The sequence below is a fragment of the Podarcis liolepis genome, assembly GCF_965112155.1.
Source record: "Podarcis liolepis genome assembly, chromosome: 7".
Lineage (NCBI taxonomy): Eukaryota > Metazoa > Chordata > Lepidosauria > Squamata > Lacertidae > Podarcis > Podarcis liolepis.
This window is the reverse complement of record NC_139561.1, coordinates 20931312-20954270: the sequence shown is the minus strand read 5'-3', so window position 1 is coordinate 20954270 and position 22959 is coordinate 20931312. Positions and strand designations below refer to the sequence as shown.

At 47.4% G+C, this 22959-nt stretch overlaps 1 long non-coding RNA gene across 1 annotated transcript in view; it reads right to left on the bottom strand.

Annotated features, from left to right (window-relative positions):
* The window catches only part of LOC310711466, a 129717-nt gene that overhangs the window by 13839 nt on the left and 92919 nt on the right, over positions 1-22959 (bottom strand). Inside the window, exon 4 of the long non-coding RNA XR_014528467.1 lies at positions 19178-19246. This is a non-coding gene — a long non-coding RNA (uncharacterized lncRNA). The remainder of the gene's footprint in view (positions 1-19177; positions 19247-22959) is intronic.

Sequence of the window (22959 nt, the reverse complement as noted above, 5' to 3'; positions counted from 1 at the left end):
AGCAGAGCTGTTAGTTGCTCACAGTTAAGCATAGAGGAAGGGGACAGTTTTACCACCAGGTGCTACTAGGGGGCAGCCTAGAGCAGTGTTTCCCAACCTTTTTTGGGCAAAGGCACACTTGTTTCATGAAAAAAATCTCGAGGCACACCACCATTACAGCCCCGTGACGTCAGCGCGCAGCGTCACGCCGGGAGGGACGCACGAAAGTGTAAGGGGGGGAGGGCGAGCGGAGGCAGCGGCAAGCCCCGTTCCTCCCCATCCGCCCCATTCCGTGCAAGGAGCGCGAACAGGTGTGAGAAGGGGGTCAAACCTGCGGGTCGGCGCCGGGGAACCTCCAAGCTTTGGGGGGGGGGGAGGAGGCAGCAAAGCGAGGCAGGAAGGAGAGCGCGGCTTGGCTGGGTGAGCTTTGGCAGGGGCAGGGAATAAGAGCCACGAGGCGGGTGCTGCGGACGGAGGCGCTGCCCGCCGAGCTCGCAGGCAGCCAGGCAGGCAGACGGCGAGAGCCCCGCGCTGGACGGCCTCTCCTCGCCGCCGCCGCCCCGCCTCTCGCCGCCCGACTCGCCCGCAGACTCGCCCGCCTCCCTCCAGGCAACATCTCGCGGCACACCAGGCAACATCTCACGGCACACTAGTGTGCCGCGGAACAGTGGTTGAAAAACACTGGCCTAGAGCATCACATTGCAGCACATCATACTTTTTCTTAGAATCAGAGTTGCAGGGTGGGGGGTTGTAGGTAATTTAGTATACCCTGCTGCTGGGGCAGGATATCTAGAGCCAGCACATTCCTGAGAAATCGCTGCCCAGGGGTGGGAGGAGAGCGGGGATGGAGAGACAATTGGTTCCATTGTTGAACTGCTTGTGCCATCAATAAATTTCTCATAATGCTCCTCCAAAATCTACACCTTAGTAGTAATATCAACAACCTCAGATATGCAGATGACACAACCTTGATGGCAGAAAGTGAGGAGGAATTAAAGAACCTTTTAATGAGGGTGAAAGAGGAGAGCGCAAAATATGGTCTGAAGCTCAACATCAAAAAAACGAAGATCATGGCCACTGGGCCCATCACCTCCTGGCAAATAGAAGGGGAAGAAATGGAGGCAGTGAGAGATTTTACTTTCTTGGGCTCCATGATCACTGCAGATGGTGGCAGCAGTCACGAAATTAAAAGACGCCTGCTCCTTGGGAGAAAGGCGATGACAAACCTAGACAGCATCTTAAAAAGCAGAGACATCACCTTGCCAACAAAGGTCCGTATAGTTAAAGCCATGGTTTTCCCAGTAGTGATGTATGGAAGTGAGAGCTGGACCATAAAGAAGGCTGATCGCCAAAGAATTGATGCTTTTGAATTATGGTGCTAGAGGAGACTCTTAAGAGTCCCATGGACTGCAAGAAGATCAAACTTATCCATTCTTAAGGAAATCAGTCCTGAGTGCTCACTGGAAGGACAGATCCTGAAGCTGAGGATCCAATACTTTGGCCACCTCGTGAGAAGAGAAGACTCCCTGGAAAAGACCCTGATGTTGGGAAAGATGGAGGGCAAAAGGAGAAGGGGATGACAGAGGACAAGATGGTTGGACAGTGTTCTCAAAGCTACAAACATGAGTCTGACCAAACTGTGGGAGGCAGTGGAAGACAGGAGTGCCTGGCGTGCTCTGGTCCATGGGGTCACAAAGAGTCGGACACGACTAAACAACAACAACAAAAGTAGTAGCATCAGCCCATTGGATCTAGTCTGCCCTCTAGAGGGCAGCAAGGGACAACTATTCAGGGATTTGGAAAACTGCTGCCGTGTCTTGTCGCTGGCCCAAAGTTTCAGAGCTGATTGAGACAATTTGTGCCCCCTTTTCAATGCAGATATGAAATTTGTCTTTAATTTTTATTGGGGTGGGAGGGGAGAGAGAGAAAACATCTGCGCCAGAGCTTGGAAAGCACGGACCTGCATATTTTGAAGGCCAATTGCATTGGAACAGTGCAATCCAGTAGGTTAGGTGTGGGAAGCTTTTGGCCTGCCAGATGCTGCTGAACTAAACTCCCACCAGCTCCAGCAACATGGTCCATGGCCACGGATGACGGAAGGTGTACTTCAGCAGCATCTGGAGACTCACAGGCTCCCCATATCTGCTGCAGGTGTCCACGCAGAACTAAGCCCCACTGAGTTTAACAGGCCATACTCCCAAGTAAGCACTCCTGTAGTGGCAAATTCAGAAGCGCAGGGACCCTTCATGATGATTAGCCACACCCCCTCACAGCCACACCCCTCTAAGATTATAAAATAATATTTTACAATAATAATAATTAGGGATGTATGGCAGCAATCAGTGGAGATCTCCATGTGTGACCTTTCAGCTAGGTCTACGATTTCCCATGTATGTACACAGGCAAATGATTTGGGGTGTTCCAATATTTTAAGTGGGGGTTTCCTGGAAGTTCCATTGTACAGAGCAAAAATTGCACACTGTTCTCCCAAAACTGAATCAACTTGTGTTTTCAGTGCTCCTAAATGCTGAGCTTTGCAACATACAGAACAGCTCCTCCTCTGTGTTCTTCCCTTGCACCTTCTCCAGAGTGACCCTAGGAGTTAGTCCTCAGTGTCTGGTCACCTCCGTTGACTCTGATTGGCTCCAATCAGCCCAAAGGGGTGAGGAGGCCCCTTCTCAGGGGCTAAAAAAGCTCACTGATGGCAATGGTCAGATATCTATACTATGTCAAAATGAGACTCTCCATTCTGCAAATTGCCAGACAGCACATTGCACAGTGCCTTAACGTTCAAGCGATGTGTACATTTGTGAATACAGTGGTACCTCGGGTTACAACTGCTTCAGGTTACATACGCTTCAGGTTACAGACTCCGCTAACCCAGAAATAGTGCTTCAGGTTAAGAACTTTGCTTCAGGATGAGAACAGAAATCGTGCTCCAGCGGCACAGCGGCAGCAGGAGGCCCCATTAGCTAAAGTGGTGCTTCAGGTTAAGAACAGTTTGAGGTTAAGAACGGACCTCCAGAACGAATTAAGTTCTTAACCCAAGGTACCACTGTATATGTGTTATGGACAACTTGCACCCACCACCAACCCCAGCTTGGAGATTTCGGTCACATCCACATCAGATGGGGAATTTGTGGCCCTCCGGTTGTTGTAGGACAAAACTTCCAACAACAACCCTGGGAGCCAGCATGGCTAGTGGTTGAGGATGATGGGAGTAGCAGTTCAGCAACATCCAGAGGGCCATGCAGTGCCCATCCCTATAAGAAAGTGTAAGAGCTAGGAAGAAAAAGGATCCCTGCTGGATCCAAGCAACTGTCCATCATCCAGTGTCATGCTTCTTGAAGGGACGTAGAGACGAAGACAGAAGCCTTGGATAGCATGCCAAACTGTAGATGGGACAAGGAAACCAACTAATCAAAATTGTTTTGCTGTTACCACCTTTCTGCCAATAGAGGGCAGTAGCGCATAACACAAAACATTATTTGGGAGAGTGGAGCAGTGGAGAAGGGGAAACCCTCGAACACATCCAAGCTCAGAGTGGGTCCTGAAGAATGCTCAACAGGGATTAACTACCCTCTAATATGTTTTAAGCCCCCTTTCCAGACCCCTTCACCAACCATTGCCTTAAGGACAATAACAAGCCCTCAAATACCTTTGCCTTTACAAAAGGTGCTCTCCCCCCATCCCCCACTCTACCCCCTGCTTAACTGAACATATTGCAGACAACAAAGGTCATCTTAGCAGGACATATTCATGTACTGTGTGAGGACGAGCATAGTGTGCTGTGATGTAGGGATGGGGGGTGGAAATGGTTCCTATTTTAGAGGCGAACCACTCTGATTTGCACCTTCCGAAGAAAATAACGTGAACCAAGAGACAGACAGCCTTTGAAATTTGCACTTCTCCGAATTTTGCATTGCAGTTCTCCAGCAAAATAACATGTGCAAACATGCATATAGTAGTGAAAATAGCATAAAATAAATGTGTAAATGTGCCACTGTGTAAATGTGACTGTAGCAATGGCCAACAACTTGCATGACTTTAAAATATGGCTAGGCAAAGTCATGAAGGCAAATTCATGAATGGCTGCTAGCCATTACAGCTAATTTCTGTCTCCACTGTTGAAGAAAGTCTGCCTTCACATGCCCGTTGTTCTGAATCAAGAGTACTGTTTTGCTCAGGTTCAGCTTGCAGGCTTCCCACAGGGGCATCTGCTTGGCCACTGTGAGAAAAGGAAGACAGGCCATTTCACCTGCTCCAACAGGCTCTTCTTATGCTCTTAAAAAATGAGAAATGGAGAGAAACTGAAACTGATAGATCGGCTCATCTCCACCAGCAAGGAGGGGAAAAGGTGTCTGTTCATTTAAAGCTTCTGAAAGCAAAAATGCACAGAGAAGTCTATTATGACCATGCATATTTCACTAGTTTTGTCTTGGTCCCTTGTGTTGGAAACTGGCTAGTATCAGGTCAGAGTGGCTGCCTATTTAACTTCAGAAGAACCCGGTCAAGCCAAAAGCCCATCTAGTCCATCTAGGTGTAATTTGGGGATTTCACCACACGGGGGAGCTGAATGCAGATCCTTGCTCACTATCATTAAGTCAATTCACTTTGGGAGAAAATGAAGTTGTTTTGTTATTGTCTAGAGTAGGGTAGGGTATGGGGAATTTGCTGACCTCTCTCCATGACTGAATAATTCCACAGCTTTGGTTATGTTCTCCTTTGCATGTAGAGGCACGCCCAGAACAGAAACTCAGGCAGAATCTCTGTGGGTCGTTGTTATTCTTAAAGCTGATCCATTTAGCACACTGGGGCTTGTAATGCGCTTTTGGGCTGGAGCCCTGTGTAGTGCAAATGTTAAGAGTGCTGGACAAGGGCCTGGGAGGCCACTCTTCAAATCCCCACTCAAGCCGTGACGTTCACTGGGTGACCTTGGGCCAGTCACTGTCTCTCACCCTGCCTGCTTCACAGGGTTGTTGTGAGGACGAAACAAGCACACCACCTTGAGCTGCTTGGAGGAAAAGGTGGCATAAACCACTTTGATATTTTTCCCCCCTTTAAAATATAAAACGGTCTAGAAATTAAATAAATAAATAATAATAATGTAAATGCGGGAAATAAATAATAAATAAAATGCACTTTGAGTAAGTGCTGGTCACTGGCTCTGTACTTTATGATTTTATAATTGTATGACGATCTGACAATTTTATTGTTAGACTAACACGATTGTTACACGAACATGGTTCTTTTTTTATAAAATAGAAAACAACAGCTGGCAGTTTAGAACTACAGTGGAACCTCGTGTTACGGACGGGATCCATTCCGGAGGCCCGTTTGTAACACGGAAGTGACGTAAGCTGAAGCGCCGCATCTGTGTGCCGTGCGTTTTAGCGCTTCTGCGCATGTGTGAGCGGCGAAACCCAGAAGTAACCCATTCCGGTACTTCCGGGTTGCTGCAGGATGCAAGACAAAAACACACAACCTGAAGCAGACGCAACATGAGGTACGACTGTACAGTACTTTTGTTTATAAATAAATAAATATCAAATGCTCAATTGCAATCTTATGCTCAGTTACCCAGCACTAGGAGCCCCCTCCCCCGCCCTCACTGAACACAGTAAGACTTTATTCATTTGTGGTTTTCTTTTTAATAATTTAGGGTGGAGCCAATGCTTGTCCTGTTCAGAGTAGACCCATTGAAGTTTATGGACATGTCTAACTTAGGTTCATTCATTTCAAGGGGCCTACGATGAGTAGGAATTAGTTGGAGAAAACCCTTGTCATTTGTCAAAAAAGACCTTCGGGGTGGATCACAGCTTCCTCTGGGTAAATGTGCATGGGAGTCGAGTGCAGTGGAACATCAGTATACCTGAAGGAGCGTCTCCACCCCCATCGTTCTGCCCGGACACTGAGGTCCAGTGCTGAGGGCCTTCTGGTGGTTCCCTCATTGCGAGAAGCAAAGCTACAGGGAACCAGGCAGAGGGCCTTCTCGGTAGTGGCACCCGCCCTGTGGAACACCCTCCCACCAGATGTCAAAGAGAAAAATAACTACCAAACTTTTAGAAGACATCTGAAGGCAGCCCTGTTAAGGGAAGCTTTTAATGTTTAATAGGTTATTGTATTTTAGTGTTTTGTCGCAAGCCGCCCAGAGTGGCTGGGGAAACCCAGCCAGATGGGCGAGGTATAAATAATAAATTATTATTATTATTATTATTCACCTCCACACCTGGGAACTGCTCTATTGCAGGCCTACTTTTACAGAGAAGTTGCGGTGGGGGTAGGATTGTGGAATTAAAACAGCTCCTGCAGACAACTTTTCCACAGGAGGGGCTCGAGAGACACATCAACTCCATGACTGAACTCTGAGATACAGAGAGGCATCAAAGCTCCGGCCAGAGCTAAGCAGTATTGTCATTTTTCCAGCAGGGGAGGGGAGGCGTGGAAGCCTTGATTTATCGTATTCCCTCCGTACTGAAGCTGGCCCATCAATCAGCCCCTTCAGGCTCAATGGGCCGGGGCCCTGCGGGTTCTCCGGCTCTCCAGCTCTCCCGGTGTAGGATCAAAGAGACGGAGGCACCGTTGCCGCGGCGACCCTTGTTGCCGCTTCCTGTTGTTCCAGATGTCTGCCGGTGTATCACCATACAGACCATCATTGTCCCATATGGAGGCAAAGGGGACTCTTTCACAAACCACCTTGAAGACAGAGTGCTCTCTCGCCACCCCACCTGCTTTCGAAAGCGGCTCTTCTGCCTTACAGTTTCGGCAGCTTCTCGCAAATGGACTCCCAGCTAGTTTGCAAGATTACCCACTTCCCAATGGCTTAACAGAACCTGATTTCTCCTTGTTTTCTTTGGCTACAATCTACACCATGCATTTATTTATTTTTATTTTTATAAGAAGTTGTATACCACCCTTCATCCGCGGTGCGCAGCATACAAAATACAAGATAAAAACACAAAATTCATAATAAAACAAGAACAAAACAAACCAATAACTCACCCCCACCCTCAAGCATATTCAAGCGGATACTGTATAGGATGTTAGTCAACCAAAGTCCTGGTTGGAGAGGAATGTTTTTGTCAGGCGCCTAGAGGTGTATAATGAAGGCGCCACGCCAGGGAGCGCTTTCTGGATTGGGGAGCCACTGCAGAAAAGGTCCGTTCATGTGTTTAAAGCCCTGTTTAAAGGCTGTTTCTTCCTGCGCCACCAAAGAATAGCAGAGACTAGTTTACATCCCACAGAGCTACAGTTCTCAGCAGTCTTAGCAAACTACAGCTCCCAGGATTCTTTCGGAGAAGATGTGGGCTTTAAATGCATGGTGAGTGTGCAGCCCTAGGCTCCTAATCACAAAATAACAGTGCCACTCATCTGTTCATTCAATAGAGCACCATAATTGTTTGCGGGACTTTGCAGAGCACAGGAGGCCCAGTCCCTGCCCTGAGGAACTTGCAATCTGAAGCCTGACACAGGAGAAAGAGAGGAAAGGGAGGAAAATGGAGGCAGGGCATAAATAGGGAAATCATATGCAGTGAATTACTTTGTGCTTGCTTAGGCAGGCAGTAGCCAAATTTAACATGAGGGACCTGGAGATGTATTGTCTACACAGACTGGCAGCAGGCATCTGGGGTTTGACAGGGGATATTCCTAGTCCTACCTGATTCGGGATCAAACCTGGGACCTTCTGCAAGCAGAGCAGGTGCTCTATCAGTAAGCTATAGCCCTATCCCAAGAGAGATCATATACATGCTGTTACCCACCACAGCAAAATGCAAACACCCCTTCTTCTAGGTACAGGGTTTTGCTATTATTGTTCTATATCAGGCCTGGTCAACCCCAAAACTTCATTCCTGATGCTGCTTTTATTACATCCCACACATGAACAGGGCTCTGAGTTCAAAATACACACAATCCCAGGTAACTGACCGGAGTACAGATTATGAATTTCTGACGGCAAGCCCTAGGAGCATAGAAAACTGCCTTATCCTGAATCAGACCACTGCTCCATATAGCTCAGTACTGTCTGCACTGACTGGCAGCCTCTCTCCGAGGTTTCTTTCCCCAGCCTTACCTGGAGATGGTGGGGATTGAACCCAGGACATTTCTGCATGCAGAGCAGATGCTTTACCACAGATGCTTCCCATGGAAGTCCCTATATCTAATAGAAAACAGAGGAGGCAGATTTCTAGCAATACCATTGCAGGTCACTCCTGCCCACTCCGCAAACAGAACAGTGATTCTAAAGGTGAAGCAGACCTAAATCCTTCCCACGGAGGGTAGGACTGGGCTTGGGTGAGGCAGTGGGGAAGCCAGGTGGCTAATTGGCTGTCACACTCAGGGAGTGTGTGATGACCTGGAAAATGGCAGCATTTTGACCTATGACCTCTTGGGACGTGTAAACTATTTCCAGGTCAATAGAGGGGAGGAATGGTGCATGGGTTTTTTTGATTGGAAGGGTAAGAGGAGATGGTCATTTGAGACCAAACGTGCCTTGGTAGCTGTTAACGTGAAACTGGAAGGGCATTTGTTACTGTTGTTCCAATGGATGTATTGTTTTGTTGTGTTTTCCTACGCTGCACTGATTATTTTTTCAATAGGAAAGCAGAATACAAACAACTAAACTAATACTACAATAAATGTATCAGCTATTACTGATTGTCAGCATTAGCATCATTAGCCACTGGCTGCTGTAATTAGAGCTGAAATGAGAGCACTCACCCCCAATTCATCACTCACTTGATAGGTAGAGAATCTGAGAAGCTGCCTTGATTCTTTTTGGAGTACTAGGTAGGAGACAAATTGCTTACCACCGGAAAGGGCCACAGCTGAGTGGTAGGACACCTGCCCTGCATGCAGAACGTCCCGGGTTCACTCCCTGGCATTTGCAGGTAGGGCTGGGAGTGTCTCCAGGTGGACACCCTGGAAAGCTGCTGCCTGGGGCTGATGGGAGTTGTAGTCCAAAACATCTGGAGGGTGCCAAGTTGGTGAAGGCTGTTAGGAATTTATATACCTGTTTTATATCAAGGCTGACATTTCCAGAAATTTAGTTTTGTTGACGTGCTGCAGATGTGCTGTGAGCCCTTCTTATGGAACTATCGTTCTTCTTGGGGAAGGGAATGACACCCAAACCAGTGTAAACTGGTAGGTGGGTGTTCTGGGGGGGGGGGTGACGTTGGCAGGTGCGTTCTGCAACATGTCTACCAACGCAATGACAGCTCCTTAATGGTGTGTTTATGCTGGACTGTCCAGACACCATTCCACTTTATTAGCTGTTCTGCCATGCTTACCCGACGTCACCACTTTATTGCCATGGGGGGGGCAACTCTCATGCTGAGATGAAAAAGAAACCCCAACATTTTGTGGTTTTGGGTTTTGAGGACATGGGTCTGGGATGTGGGTCGGGGACGTGGGTTCAAGCCTCATTGGGCAAAATATTCCTACGAAAGATGGACCCTCGTGGTCCCTTCCAACTCTACAGTTCTAGGATTTCAGCAGGAATTCACAAGGCACGCACCAAATGGACACGGAGCAGTATGCCCGCCCCCAAGATTTTGCAGGCGCAAAACGGTATGGAAGGTGGGGGTCACACTTAACCACCCCGATCCCATCATGAGCACAAATCGTCATGAAGGCCTGACGAAAGGGACATGGGGGGGGCTCTGTGCAACAGGAACAATGTATTATTTGCTCATCCACTTTTTCTTGAAGCTTTGGTGTCCTCTCTCATTCCCAATCCCCTCCCCACCACACACACCACCGCACTCCTCTCTCTTTCCCTCCCTTCTTCTTCAATGAATTTAAGTGTGAGAAAAAATTTTGTCCAGAAAGTAAGGGGGAATGCAACCCACCCTCTCTTTTCCTCGATGCCACCTCCCGATACGCTGTTCCAAGCATCGCGCTAATGAGCGTTATTCTTTGCAGATTGCCGGGGGTGTTGGAACCTTTGCCGCTGCGGCGCGGTTAACAATCGGAGCTGTCAGCCTGGCCGAGTCCACGGTTAAAATATCTGAGAGCTTTTGTCGAGGGGATGGGAACTTCAGACTTAACAAATGCGTTGTTATTTTTCTGGGGGGCGCTTTTTTTTTTTTTGGCCCAGGGGGGAGGAGCGGGGGAGGAATGCACAAGCTGCCCCCACCCTCACAGTTCATTCCTGGGACCACCTAAAGAAAGAGATTTCTGTGGCACTGCTGGGAAGCTCTGCTCCACAGATTTGTAGATTTGGAAAGGCAGTTGCAAGGTCTTTGGATCCATCCATGTCCATATATATAGCTAGATCTTGTGCATCTGACCAGGCCTTTTGCAATATTTTTATTACTTTTGGGTCCCACTCTTCCTCTGATGAGCTCAGGGCAGCGATCCCAGTTTGATTCCCTCAACCATCTCGCGAAGTAGGCTAGGAGACAGCAGTGGGTCAAAGCAGTGCCGTTTACAGAATTCTGGTCCAGGGGCAGGCAAGAGGCTTTAAATGATTTTCCCCCAGTGGACCTAACACCACTGTCCACTGAGTCTTTTTGACTCAGCCCACTTCAGATAGGGAGAAAGCCTCTCTCGCAGTACTAGAACTCAGTGGGGGGAAACCATCGCATAACTCAGGACAGAGAAAAGAAAGTACTTAATCACACACAGCACATAGTTAAGCTGTGGGATTTGCTCCCTCCAGAACTAGCAATGGCCATCGACCCAGATGGCTTTCAAAGACGACTTGACAAATCCATAGAGGATAAGGCTATCGACAGCTACTAGTCATGATGGCTCAGCTCTGCTTCTGCAGTCGGAGGGAGCGTGCCTCTGAATGCCAGCTGCTGGGGGTCAAAAGGGGGATCCTGCTTGCTTCCCATAGTGGGTGGGTGGTTGGCCACAGTGAGAACAAGATACTGGCCATGGTAGGCTTTTGGCCTGACCCAGCAGAACTCTCCTTAGGCTCTTAGGCTCTTAATTGTACAGAGGGCCAGCCAAAGACAACCTGCTGCCTGAAACTAAGGGTGAGATGGCAATACCCACCTAACCTATGTACAGAAGCTGAATCTCATTTCAACACTGGTGACAGAACAGCATCTTCCAGCACATCTGAGGCACCAGTCCAGGTCAGAGAGCACAGGAGAGGCCTTGTACCAACAGAGGATAATGTCCTGAAGCTGTGTTATACCAAGTCAAATAAATGGCCCATCTAGCTCAGTACTGTCTACACTGGCTGGCAGCAGCTTTATAGGGTTTCAGGCAGTGCTGTCTCCCAGTGCTACCTGGAGGTGCCTGGGACTGAACCTAGGAGCTTCTGAATACAAGGCAGATATTCTACTTTGAGCAGCAGGTAGGAGGCAGGAATCTGTCAATTTCGTTTTCCTTCTAGTTTTTCTGCTCATCAGTTCTCAACATTTTCAGATCCGTTTGTTTGTGTATGTGTGTTTTTTTAAAGTCATCAAGAAAATCCGTGGGCATTTAAGTGCAAATTTCTCCTAATATACACATGTTTGTATGCAATTTTGCTTATATACACATTTTTGCAAAGTGATTTTCCCTAACATACATTTTTATATGTTGATTTCACTAATATACACATCTTTAGGCTTACTCTGCCCCAGAATATGCATTTTCATGCTTATTAGATGGCTGCAGAACTGCTCTGCAAAATCTGGAGAAGTGCAACTGTCAAAGGATGCTTTTGGAAGTTTGGGTGTTACTCAGCTTGCAAAAGAGGGATTTGCATGGAGTTTGACCAAGCTGCGGGAGGCAGTGGAAGACAGGAGTGCCTGGCGTGCTCTGATCCATGGGGTCATGAAGAGTCGGACACGACTAAACAACAACAAAGACAGATAGTATGAGGTGCCTCCAGATTCCCATACAATTCCTGTAGCTTTTACCTTTCAGTTTACTTCTCTATAGTCCAACATAGCTCAATTGGTAAAGTATGAGACTCAGGGATGTGAGTTTGAGCCCCACATTGGGTAAAATATTCCTCCTTTGCAGGGCATTCCTTCCAACTCTACAATTCTATCTCTTTGTTCCTTAAAAATGATACGCCCTATCATCCTGTTTACAACTTCCTCTTCCTCACACTTTCCTCTTGGACCTCAAAATGAGAGGTCATCTTTAGCTATCCTCTGAGACAACAAAGGAGCAAGCATGGCTACCATGTTCTTCTCCAGACTAGCTAGACTAGAACAAGAAACTCATCTATCCATGTTATGTTTTTCCTACAATAAGCAACTTTATTATTTCCTTGCCTACAAGCATCTCTGTATGTGTGATTGTAACAAGTAAAATCTCTCTAACCAAGATTCACTAGCCAAACGCTGCACCTTTTGAAAGGGTTTCAATAGGTATTTGGACCCTGTTATCCCAATAGATGGCTGTGTTTTGGTTCATGCATTATTTCAGAAAGTACAAATTAAATGTATCTGAATAAAATTGGTCTCCTAGTCCCTTGCAACGGCCTTTCACTTCAGGCAGCAAAGTGTCTTAGGTCAGCCAGGGAGAAGAGTTGTTTCTGGCCGTGATCATTTGGTCTGCAAGATGGCTGTGTGCCCTGCTTTGCAAAGCACAATCCTCTGTTTGTAGGGGGTTCAAGTCAAGTCCTCCCCCCTGCCCAAATGCGTCCTAAGAAGAGAGAGCAGCAGAGGTCTCAAAGCTGCCCATCAATAGCTCCTGGACAGCAGACTGAGCAAGCACACAGATCATCCCTGCATTAGCCCATTAGGAGAAGCACACAACCAGGAACTCAGTGCAAGTACACCCTCTCCCCTCCTCCAGTTTCCACAACTGGTGATCAGAAGTATAATGCCTCTGACCTTGGAGGCATCTGTTCTTATTTTAAGTTATAGTCATTGGGTTGTGCCCGGTGTTGATCCTGCTCAGGACACACCCACATAAATTCATGAACGGGTTTTTTTTAGGTCTGTTAATTAGAATTGGTCTACTCCGATTCGGATTTCGTTGGATGCAAGCAAACCATGGTTTCCAAAAACTGTATCAGTCCATACAACTTAATACAGTGGTTCTTTGGGTTACAGACACTTCAGGTTACAGACTCCGCTAACCCAGAAATAGTACCTCGGGTTAAGAACTTTACCTCAGGATGAGAACAGAAATCGCGCAGCGGCAGTGGGAGGCCCCATTAGCTAAAGTGGTACCTCAGGTTAAGAACAGTTTCAGGTTAAGAATGGACCTCCAGAACGAATTAAGTTCTTAACCCGAGGTACCGCTGTACATGCAAAAGTTATGCAGGTCTGTGCCCTCTTTTTTGGGTGACAGGTTTCCTCTTTTTTTCGACGATACTTAAGGGACCACCCTATTGGTCTGATAAAAGAGGCATTACAAGCACACACCGGGAGCTTAGGAAGCTCCTATCAGTTTGCCTGTGAAAAGTCCTTGTGACAATCCATGAGGGATGTGTGTACGGATATATTTTTTTTTGGGGGGGGGGGGAGCACCTAATTTCATCTTCCCTGCTACCTCTGACTCACTGCTTTCCTCCCAAAACATAGTCTCCATCCGGCCCTAGCCAGGTTTAACGCCGCTGCTCCCCCTGCCCCCTCAACATTGTCTTCCACGGCCTTTTACCCTCAACTCCGCCACTCCTCTTCCCTGCTCAGTTTTGTTACTCCAGAAATAAGGGAATCAGTTTTCCACCATCCTTACATTGAAGGATTAAAAGCCCTCATGACTGAAGCATTAAGTGTTGGAAACAGTGGCTTTTCTATTCTTTCATGCTACCCCTTCTCTCTCTCTTTTTTGGCCTATCTCGGCTAAGACGAAGGCCTCTGTTCACCCTTCAGAAAAGCCCCCTCCTCATTCACGGGGTCTTGAATGAAGTGGCTCTCAATTAAAAGTTTCCCATTGACGCCGCCTGAATGAGACCTTGCTGGGGAATTCATCCCGCTGAATGGGCCCTGGCCTTCGCGAAATCTGAAGGGGCCAATAGATTTCCCACAATATTTGTACATCGTCCATTGTGCCCATTTTTCCCTCCAGTGAACCAGAAACAGTTAACACATCCGCTCCCGGAGGGCTGGGCGCGGATGCTTGTTAAGAGGCCCCGGCCGGTCCCATGAGCCTGTCAGGAGAACCCCCACCCTGCTGGCCCACGTCCCCATACAGAAGGGACTTACAGCCAGTTCTTAGCAGGGGCGGATGATAATAACCACCTGCTTACATTCATTCTGTGCGGAGGCCAAGATTAAGCGCAAACGCCACTGGGTAAGTGGAGGGGCCAGAGGGGAGGTGGGAGGCTACTCTCAGCCGCAAGCCTGCATCTTTTGCCCCTGGAAGTGTTGGTGGAAGTTTTCCCCAGAACCACATTTATGTTTCCCAAGCTGAACTGGGTTAACCATGATCCCAAATCCTCCACAGAGTGGACCTCTATCAACTTTGGCTGGTGGCCCAATTGTGCCCCTATCTCTACAGCTATTCCCCTAACTTCTGTTGTCTACATTCTGATAACCTTTAAATTAGATTACTGCAATGTGTTATAGGTGGGGCTGCCTTTGAAGATGGTTTGGAAACTTCAGCTGATTCATGATTCAGTGACCAGGTTGCTAACCGGGGCAAGACAGTCTGATCACATAACACCAATCCTGGCCTGACAGCACTGACTGCTAATCAGCCTCTGGGTCCAATTCCAAATGCTGGTTTTGAGGTATATAAAGCCTTATGCAGCTGAGGACCCCAATACCTCAAGGACCATCTTTCCCCATATGAAGCAACCTGGAACCTGTGATTTGAGACCCTTCTCCATGTATCTTCTCCTCTGGAGGGTGGAAATGAGAAAACACCTTCTCCGTGGTGGCTCCCCACTTGCATCCCTGCCGACATTTTCCTGATTAAAATAGGGACATCCTGTTGAAAAGCAGGACAGTCTGGGATCAAATCAGAAACCAGGGCAGCTTAATTTTGGGACTATACCTGGAAAATCAGGACAATTGGAGGGTATGCACTTGTGGAATGCTGTTCCCAAGGAGGTTTTCCTGTTGCCATATTTGTCTAATTGTAGTTACCAGGCAAAAAGTTTCCTTTTTTATCCACTCTTAGTTTGAAGAATTTTAAAGTATTTGTGGTTTCTTTTGATGCAGTAGGATTTGCAAGACCTGCCTTTATTTATATAAATATGGGGTTTTGGTGGTGGTGTTTTTTTTAAAAAAAAGGGTTTTATTGAAATTGGTTTAAGCAATTCCACTGTGCTTGTAAGACACTTTGAGACATTTTTATAAGTAACAACAACAACAACAACAACAACATTCTGTGTGCCCATATTGCAGTGGTAGGTTCAACCCCATCTATCTCCATTTAGGTGATGGCAAAAGACATTGTCCTGAAACCCTGGGGAGCTGCTGCCATTCAGAGAAGACAGCACTGGGCTAGATGGATCAAACAATCTGCCCTGGTATGAGGCATCTTCACATGTGTGACTGCGTCCACACTGCAGCTTTAAAGCACATTTGAGACACATTAGAGTGTCCCAAACTTATTTGAGGAAAACACTCTAATTTATTCATCATGGGTTACAATTCCCAGCAGCCCTTAACAAACTGCAGTGCCCAGAATTCTTTGGAGAGAAAGAAAGTGCCTCAGATGTGCATCAAATGTTTAGTGTGTAGACAGCTATTGCCTCAAAGCAGGGCTTGCAGCAGCCTTAATCCCTGGCCTCACCTATGCTCTGTATCTACTGCATGATTGGCAGATTGAGTTTTGTGCTTCGAGGGTGCCCTCTAGGCTGCACTGCCAGCATGGTCAGCTGATCTCAGTGGCCAATCCCTGCTGACCAGGCCATATAAAGCCACAGCCTAACATATCCATCATTAATTTTGAGAGTGCCCATATGCTTGGGATGCCCTTCTCCCATGCCTGTTCCTGTTTACATAGGAAATAAAAGCAGACCAAACAGTGTGAAAACCTCCCTTGCAAGATCACCCTTCAGGCTTTTACGATTGAGCCAGGCATTTTTTTCTGCCAGTACAACTGCCCACACGGGTGTACCAAATGTCAAACAAGACACCCTCAAGGGTAAGCCATCACTGACTTGGCCGACTCAAATAATAAGATTCAATTTCTAGACCAGTCAGGTTCTGTACAAAGAACAAGGAGGAGATGAGACTTTGTCCTTTGCCTCAGGCTGCAAAATGACTTGGGCCGGCTCTGGGTTTCTGACTCCCACTTCTTCATTGATGGCAGAGTTATGTTCTGGTCTGATGCAGGAACCCACATGGCACATGACAAGGCTAGCTGAAAGTTCTCCAGCTCCATTCCCTTGAGAGAACTTCAGAGCCTTAAAAAGCCAGCCGTGTGGCCTGAAGATGGGCACACCTCCTCAGTTCAATAGCCTCCTTCCTGGTGTGCTCCTGGAACTTCTGCACTGGTGATGTTTGGTGAGAGGCATCCTGTTCTTCAGGCTCAGGGGAAGGTGACTGAGAGGGTCCAGGCTCTGGCCATATAGGCCCTGGTGGTCTGGGAGGTTCTGCCAGGAGTTCTTGTCCAAACATCTCAGGCTCACTGGCCTCCCTGTCTTCTGTAGTCAGCTCTGAGCCCTGGCCCAGATCTGGCTCCCTGCAATCTCTGACTCTTGTGTCCAGATCACTGCTGGGTACACGGGTCATGACAAGCAGCAGCAGAATGACTGGACAAAGTAGCTCCTGACATCATGAAATCTGCCCATCCCCTCAGCTTATCTAGTGTGTCTGAGCTGGACAACAGTCTTCTCTCACTACACTAGAATTCAAGGACATCCAGTGAAGATGAATGAAGATGAAATGAAGCTGGAAGATTCAGGACAGACAAAAGGAGGTACTTACCCACACAGCATATAGTTAAACTATGGAATTCACCGCCACAAGATGTACAGTGGTGCCTCGAGTTACAAACGCCTCAGGTTACAAACACTTCAGGTTACAAACTCTGCTAATCTGGAAGAGTTACCTCAAGTAGAGAACTTTGCCCCAGGATGAGAACAGAAACCGTGTGCCGGTGGCGCATTGGCAGCTAGAGGCCCCATTAGCAAAAGCACGCCTCTAGTTAAGAACAGTTTTGGGTTAAGAACGGACCTCCGGAACAAATTAAGTTTGTAACTAGAGGTACCACTGTAATAGAGGATAAAGCTGGCAGTGGCTGCTGGACACAATGCTGTATCCTCCCTCCACTGGCAGAGGCAATCTGCCTCTTAATACTAGGTTGCTGGAAATCACAAGGGAATGTTATTGTGCTCCGGTCCTGGTTTTGACATTCCCAGAGGCATCAGATTGTGAGAACAGGAAGCTGGAGTAGATGGGATTTTGGCCTTATCCAACAGGGTTCTCCTTAATGTTTTTAGGTAACTTGGAGGCTGTGGGGTAAGCTAGTAGCCAGGAATGAACCTGGGAGGCAGGTTTGTGGAGCAATCCAGAAATCAGGAACACATTAGAGCTCAATAAGACTAACAAAATTAATTTCAATAGGGACAAATGTAAGGTTCTAGGCAGGAATAGCCAGCTACACAATTATAAGGTGGGGGGCATCAGGCTTGCCAGTAGTACATGTGAAAAAGATCTAGATGTTTTAGTAGAGCACAAGCTTAACATGGGTCAAGAGTGTGATGCAGCAGCAAAAAGAGTGAATGCTATTTTAAGCTGCATCAACAAAAGTATAGTGTCTCAATTAAGGGCAGTAATAGTACCTCTCTGTTCTGACTTGGTCAGATCACACTGTGTCCAGTTCTGGGCACGAAAATTTAGGAAGGATATTTATAAGTTGGAATGTGTGCAGAGAAGGGCGACCAATATGAACAAGGGTCTGGAAACCAAGCCTTATGAGGAATGGTTGAGAGAGCTGGATATGTTTAGCCAAGAGAAGACCGAGAGGAGATGCGATAGCCACCTTCAAATATTGAGAGGGTTGTCACATGGAAGTTGGAGTAGTGCCTTCTCACCAGCCCTGCTCCATGCTGTCAACATGGGTTTTGCCTGGCTAAAATGACCAATGTTGTTTAGTCGTTTAGTCGTGTCCGACTCTTCGTGACCCCATGGACCAGAGCACGCCAGGCTCTCCTGTCTTCCACTGCCTCCCGCAGTTTGGTCAAACTCATGCTGGTAGCTTCAAGAACACTGTCCAACCATCTCATCCTCTGTCGTCCCCTTCTCCTTCTGCCCTCCATCTTTCCCAACATCAGGGTCTTTTCCAGGGAGTCCTCTCTTCTCATGAGGTGGCCAAAGTATTGGAGCCTCAGCTTCAGGATCTGTCCTTCCAGTGAGCACTCAGGGCTGATTTCCATAAGAATGGATAGGTTTGATCCATGGGACTCTCAAGAATCTCCTCCAGCACCATAATTCAAAAGCATCAATTCTTTGGCGATCAGCCTTCTTTATGGTCCAGCTCTCACTTCCATACATCACTACTGGGAAAACCATGGCTTTAACTATCCGGACCTTTGTTGGCAAGGTGATGTCTCTGCTTTTTAAGATGCTGTCTAGACCAATAGGTAATGTCTATTGCTTGCCTAGATGGAGGAAGGAGAGGGGTATGTATTTGAGTGTGTGTGTTGCATGGCTGGAATGTAGCCTACTGTAACGAAGGTGAGAGGTGCATCCATTGCTCCACCCACTTCCGCCTCCAGCCCCACCCAGAAGATCATGCAAGAGGGAATGTGGCCCTCAGGGTGGAAAAGGTTATCTACTCTGGCTCTGAAAGATGAAAGAAAGTTTTGCTCTGGTTTTGAACCGGGTTAGCAGAACTCATAGTTGCCAATTCTTCCCTGGCAAAAGAAAAGAAAAAAGTCTACTGAGTTTCTGTTTGCCCACACCGCTTGCTTCCACTTCTGGTGTTCCCTTCCGTGGCACTGTTTGGCCTCTTTCTTACTCTGTTGAGTTATGCCCAGCTAAGCCTTCCATAAACACCTCCGAGGTTCATCTTCTTCTGAGGGACAAAAGCGAAAAGCATGTCCTGGCCAAAGAGAGGTTGTTTTCGCAAACCTCCGAGGTCAGGGCTGACATTTGTCGTTCCAAAATTGGACAGAAGGGTGGGGACCCCAATCACTCACGGAGCTGAGTTTTGCTGGAGCACCCCATCTGAGCCTTTTGTTTCTCCTTTTGGGAAGACACAATAGGTCAGGTCCTGACCCCTGTTGTCGCTGCAAACTCTACCTCTTTTCTTCCCTTTTGAACGTGGACAACAGGAAAGTCTGTCAAAAGGTGGAGCGCGTGACCCCCCCAACCCATGGACAATAAGGTAGGTCACTGACCTCAACACGGTACACACAGTTGGCTCTTTGTTTCTAGGTCATGCCAAAGTCCTCTGTGGGTGGGTGCTTCTGGATGGAAAAAAAAGGCAGAGGGGACACTCTCTTTAGAAAGGTTTGGCTTTCTGCTTTAGTCCCCTCTTGATAAAGACAAGGCATGGTTTACAAGGCAAGAGGCCTGTCGCCAGCATGCTGGCAAGACCTATTTGGAAGGCTGTGCAACATCTGGAAACCACATTGGGGAGATATAAATGGGGGTGGGGGAAGGAGAGAGAGGGGCTTGGAGCTAGGGATGGAGAATGCTGTCCGTTTCAATTTCTCGTTTTACCAGTCTTAAGATCAGTTCTCTACATATACACATCCGTTTGCGATTTCTAAAATAGGTCTTTGTGAAAATTCGTCACCATACACACATTTTTGCAGGCAGTTCCCCCTGATACAATGCATTTTATATGTCCTTTTTTACACACACTCCCTTAATATACACATTTCTGGGCCCATTATTTGGTTGGAAAACAGCAGCACAAATGCAGAAGAGTGAATTTCTCTTGAAAACTGCATTTCCATTTGCACATTGTCTCAGGAAGTGCGAATTAGGTAGGTTCGTATTAAATTCCTAACTGAAACAAATTTCTTCTCCCTCCTGAGCCCAGGTACATCTGTTCAAACTGTGGAAGAATCCCACAGCAATATCATTCCTAGGATACCTCCAATCTCTGGCTATTTTCACAAAAGATTCAATAACATACTAGTAAATTCAGGCTACCCAGTAATCACTGATTGGGAGGTCTTGTGCAACAACCACACAAACTCCCATATATTGAACTTTTTTATGTAAGGCAAGTGATAGAGAAACACACTGGAAAGTATAAAAGAGACCCTACAGTTGTTGTTGTTGTTGTTGTTGTTGTTGTTGTTGTTGTTGTTGTTGTTGTTGTTGTTGTTGTTGTTGTTGTTGTTTCTTCTTCTTCTTCTTCTTCTTCTTCTTCTTCTTCTTCTTCTTCTTCTTCTTCTTCTTCAAAGTGCGTTTATAATATTTTGTGTTTATGATGCTGTCAAGGTGGTCTCACATGTGATCCTGCTTTCAGTACTGTTTGTGCCTGCAAAAGTTTCGGGGCAGTCACGGTGCTACATTTCCAATCAGTAACTTCCAGCTGAATCCCCACATATATATATATTTTGCTCTGTAGCCTCTTCAGACAGGAATAGCACGGTGGTGTTGGGCAAGCATCTAAAGCAAGTTATTCCACTGCTAATGCACTGTTATTGTGTCAATAACATGTCAAATCAAGAAGAGTATGTCATCATAGGCAGAGGCCCATCTAGTCCAGCATCCTGTTCTCAAAGTGTCCATACTGAAGGCTCCAGAAATGCCACGAACAGGGCTTGAGGTCAATGGCAACTCTCCCCCCTTGTGATTTTCAGCAACTGGTACAGAGGGAGTCTGTCTCCAACACGAGCAGCCCCACTAGAGGGGGACAATTAGAAGCAATTCCTTTTTTAAAAAAGAGGAGGAGGAGGAGGAGGAGAAAATGCCCTGTATTTCTCTACATTCCTAGCTCTGCCCCTTTCCTGCTGGGCTCTGCTCCAAAGTCCACCCCACATATCAGATTTTTCACTTTCTGGAGTTGGCAGCCCAGTGACATCACCCAGCCTCACCTAATTACATCACTGTAGAAGCCACACCTAGAGATTCTGGCAAGCTCCCCAATTGCTGCATCTTCAGATTCAGTGGGTATGAGACCGCATAGAGAGACAATTCCAGCTCAGGGTTGTTGCCTTCAGAGAAAGATGCATTTTTTTTTTTGCAGGGGGGAGGCGTTTTTTCTAACTGCAGAGGACACATCTCAGGCCTCATGCTGCGACTGCACCGATGCAGCCTCCTGAGGTTCTCTGAGATGCCCTATTGCACTATCTAGAACAGAGTTTCCCAACCTCGGGTCTCCAGCTGTTTTTGGACTACAGTTCCCATCATCCCTGACTACTGGTCCCGCTAGCTAGGGATGTTGGGTAGTCCAAAAACAGCTGGAGACTCAAGGTTGGGAAACCCTTATCTAGAATAATGGTTGATGCTGCCACTTGGCCACACTGCCTTGGCAAAAGAGCCCTGGGCTGGGCTGGTGTCAACATCTGGCATCCTTGAGCAGCTGATGGGGCCTCAGAAACTTGGCAGGGCCAGCAGTGGGACAGGAACATAGGAAGCTGCCTGGTGCTGTGTCGGACAACTGATCCATCTAGCTCAGCATGGGCTATGCTGACTAAGAGAAGCCCCCCAGTGTTTCAGGCAGAGGACATTCCTGGTCCTACCTGGAGATGCTGGAGACTAAACCTGGGACCTTCTGCATGTGCTCTTATCACTGAGCCTTCAAAGGCATAGGAAGCTGCCTTATACAGAGTCAGAATAATGATAATCTAGCTCAGTGTTGTCTACACTGACCGGTAGTGGCTCTCCAGGATTTCAGGCTATCCCAGCCCTACATGGAGGGATTGAACCGGGGACTATCTGCCTCAAGAACAGGTTGTAGGGCTCAGTTCTAGGGGCGGGAGAGGATCCTGGCTCAAAATATCCCCCCCACACACACACCACAATTGCTTTGAGCTGCTTTGCCTCAAAGCCTCACTTGGTGCCCCTTAGATCTCCTCATCAAATTCGAAACCAGGGGAGGGAATTCCTTATGAGAATTGCAACTCAGAGCCCCCTCCCTCCTAAAGCTCAGCCTCGCCCTGGGCAGCCCTATAAGTCACTCCAGCAGCTGCAAAGAAACACAACCTTGTTACGTTCCACTGTCATAAAAACACAATAGCATTTGGCTGTCCGAGAAGGACAAACCCCAACCCTCCCTGGCTCCCCTGAGGTTATAAAAAGGGGGTGGGTTGCTGTTGTGTTTTTTTTTTTAAAAAAAGCCTCCAGTCCTCATTGTGTTCCCCACGCTGCAGTTTCCCGGGAAACAGGCCCAGTCCAGGCATCCTTCCTGCTGTGGTCCTTGGCAAGATACAGTATTGTAGGCGGCTGCTTCTCTTCTGTTTCCAGCTGCCTCCCATGTGCTCCCAACAGGGCTGGAGAGGTGGAGGTGGAACTGACACCATCTGGAATCTCCCCCCACCCCACCCCACTGCAAAGGGCTTCCAGAATATATGACCTGATACATTCAGTAGCTGATGAAGAGAGGCAGGAGGAGAGGATACAGGGATACCCACTGCACACACACGACATTGTAGCATCCTCAGTTGCTGCTGCAGCAAGAGGTTGTGCAGTCACATCTCCATACCATATGCTTAAAGAACATGGCTCCCTCTGCTACAAGAGTTGTGAGAATTGTAGTTTACCTCTCCCAAAGCAGCACCTTTAACAAACGAAGAACATAATAGCCTCCTGGATCTTATGTTCATACGCAAGCAGAGAGTTTTCTTTTGCACTCAGGTCCTCCTTGGGAGTTTCTTCGGAGGCATCTGGCTGACCACAGTCAGAACTGTAAAGGATGCTGGCTCTTTTTACAACCTTATGCAAGACAGCTTGTACCTGTGTGTGTGTGAACAAGCCAACTTTGCTGCCACATACACCCGGACAACACCATTACTGGCCCCAACAACATCACACATACCATCTCGGGACTATTTAATTGCTCATCGTCTAGCATTGTGTATGCCATCAAATGCCAACAGTGTCCTTCAGCTCTCTATATTGGACAAACAGGCCAAACCTTACGCCAAAGAATAAACGGACATAAATCTGACATCAAGAATCACAAAACAGAGAAACCAGTAGGAGAACACTTCAATCTCCC